The 2,772-nt window shown below is 45.7% G+C and overlaps 1 pseudogene; it reads right to left on the reverse strand.

Moving 5' to 3' along the window:
* Positions 1-1,313: 1,313 nt before the first annotated feature.
* On the reverse strand, positions 1,314-2,339 carry LOC119509895 (annotated as a pseudogene).
* Between the last annotated feature and the right edge of the window lie 433 nt (positions 2,340-2,772).

Here is a 2,772-nt window from a genome sequence, read left to right on the forward strand (position 1 = left end):
ATCTTTTAATCCAGTCTTGTGGGTATTTGGATCAGGTTGTTTCCATGGAGATGTGACTCACCCAACTATGGGTGACAATTTTGATTAGATTATTTCCATGGAGGTTTGGCCCTGCCCATTCAGAGTGGGTCTTGATTAGTTTACTAGAGTCCCTTAAAAAGAGCCATCACAGGCCCAGGCTGCTGCAGCTGAGAGAGATGACTGTTGAAAGCAGACTTTTGCTAGCCCAGAGTTTGCCTGGGAGAAACTAAGAGAACACCCCAGATGCTTGGAGAGAAATGTCCTGGGAGAATGCCATTTTGAAACCACAACCCTGGAGCAGACGCCAGCCACGTGCCTTCCCAGCAGACAGAGGTGTTCCAGACACCATCGCCGTTCTTCAGTGAAGGTATCGTATTGTTGATGCCTTAGTTTGGACACTTTTATGGCCTTAGGACTATAACTTTGTAACCAAATAACCCCCCTTTATAAAAGCCAATCAGTTTCTGGTATTTTGCATAATGGCAGCATTAGCAAACTGGAACAGGGGTGTTTGCCCAAAATATCCTTATGATAGAAGACAAGTGATTCTGAATTTCCAGTCCCCTGGTTGAGGGTCTTTTCAGGACCTAAAAAAGGAGACAGCAAAATGCTAAAAAGCCTTGTCATTCAGCCCAGCTGCTGTGAGCTGGGGCTTCTTGGTCTCCCCATTTCTCTCCACCTTACCACTACCAAACCAGGCCCTCTTTACCAATTTCTTATTCTCCCTCCTCCTCATGTGAAGCCCAGAGGCCTGGGAGGGCTCTCTCTAGGGCCTTCTGCTCTTCTGGGTGGCGGGCCCACCCGTGCCCATTTTCTTACTGCCCTTCTCAGCCAGCTATTCAGAGGGGACAAGGCTACCAGAGTCAGAGGTGGACTTGTCTGATAGGCACCCCAGCCCTCGTTCAGAGCTGTCAGCTGTTGGGTACCCTTTTCTATTCAGTTCATACAAGAATCTGGAGAGTTGCCAACCCACAGCATCTGTGGTGTTTTCAGAGAGCCGTTTATTGGCAATTCTTCATAGGTTTATGATCAGTTTTTCCTTCTCAGTCAATGTCTCATTTATGTTCAAGCCTTCCAGGTAACGGTGGATGGCAGTGCCACCACACATCCTCTGGTACTGCTGAAAGTTGCCATATTGCAGATGCAGAACCTGTCTCTCTGTAGGAGTCAGATCCTTACCGAATTCTTTCTGGAAGTGATACTCTACCTCATCATACTGACCTATTATGGCATAGAGGCAGGCAAGGTCCAAGCTGGCATGGGGGAGGTTAATATTCAGTTCAACAATTTTCTTAAAATGATCCACAGCATTTTTTCATCATTTCCTGTAGTTTTTCTTCATCCTTATTTGTTGTGCATTTCCATGCCCTCTGTATTTGTCTGATTTTTGATCTGTAGCAGCATCCAAACTGGAGATGTTGGTAGACATTGTTTGGCACTGTTTCTAAGCCCTTTTATGTAATTCTGTAGCTGTGTCCAGAGTACCTTTATTTCGGTAATATTTGACCGCACTGTGGAGTATAGCTGTTGGACACAGGGTTTTCTTCAAGGCCTCTTCAACTAGCTTGTCTCCTTCTGCTTCTTTCTTGATCTTTTGAAGAGTCAGAGCCAGGAGAACATTAATATACTGGCTGTCAGGGTTCAGCTGGATGGCCTGCCTCAGAAGGTGAATGGTGTTCTCTGTTGGTGCTTTGTCACCCAGGCGGTAGAGTGTGATTGCCAATCTAAGGGAGAATTCTGGGTTGGTGAGTTTCTCCTGCAGAGCCTTCTCAAAACACTCCTTAGCCCATTCATAATACTTTTCTTCCCATTTTAAAAGTGCCCATCCTTCTTCACAGTCAATCTCAGGGCATTCGATTCTATAGGAGCTTGCAAACTCCTTGCAACGATTTCCCCCTTGTCAATGTAAGCCTGTGATTCTGGAAGTCTCCACATGTGGTAATAGACCCAGGCATAGTTTCTCCAGGTGACCAGACTTCTGATTTTGGCTTGGTGGGCCTGCCCCTGCAGGATAAACTCCTCTGTTTGCTGTAACTATTCCAGAGCCTCCTTATTCTGGCCCTGAGGTGTTTAACATAGGCAAAAAGGTTGGACATTATTGCTTTGAACTCCATGCTTAGAAACTCAACCTGATCATGCACGCTGTCTTCCAAATCACGTAAGGAACTTTGTTCATCAAATAGATTCCAGGTAAAGTGGTATTTCAATTGTGGTAAGATATTTTCCAAAGAATGTTTGGTGATTTCACTGTAGGGGAAAAAGAGAAAACATTTTGGAATGTGAGTGAGTAGATGGACAGAGCAACAGGCTTGGGGCATGACCCTTGAGCACTTCTGAGAAGGTGTTAGCCAGACATAATATGAGAGTCTTTCCAATCCTCTAGCTACCCTCAAATATAACTAGCCTAAGCCATGGGTCATGTGACCTCATTTGCATGCTCTTTCAAGCTACCTCCAAGAAAGTGGTGTGAAAATATTAACTGAGGGACTGGGCATGGGGGGAGGAGAAATGCTTATCATCCTAGCCCAGGGACCCAGCACTCATCCCAAACAACACTGGCAAAACATTAGCTCAGCAGGCCTGGCCAGGCCAACACATGTCCAGGAGACCATTTCTTTCCACCCAGATTAGATTCATTCCTAGACTTGACTGAACAGTCAATTCCTCCTGCTGACTTATCTAAACACACGCATGTCGGTCAGGGGAAAACGAGGCAGATAGAGAGGAGGACAAACACATACAGATTTGGGG

This window comes from Choloepus didactylus, chromosome 15, assembly GCF_015220235.1.
Source record: "Choloepus didactylus isolate mChoDid1 chromosome 15, mChoDid1.pri, whole genome shotgun sequence".
In the NCBI taxonomy this organism is placed as follows: domain Eukaryota; kingdom Metazoa; phylum Chordata; class Mammalia; order Pilosa; family Megalonychidae; genus Choloepus; species Choloepus didactylus.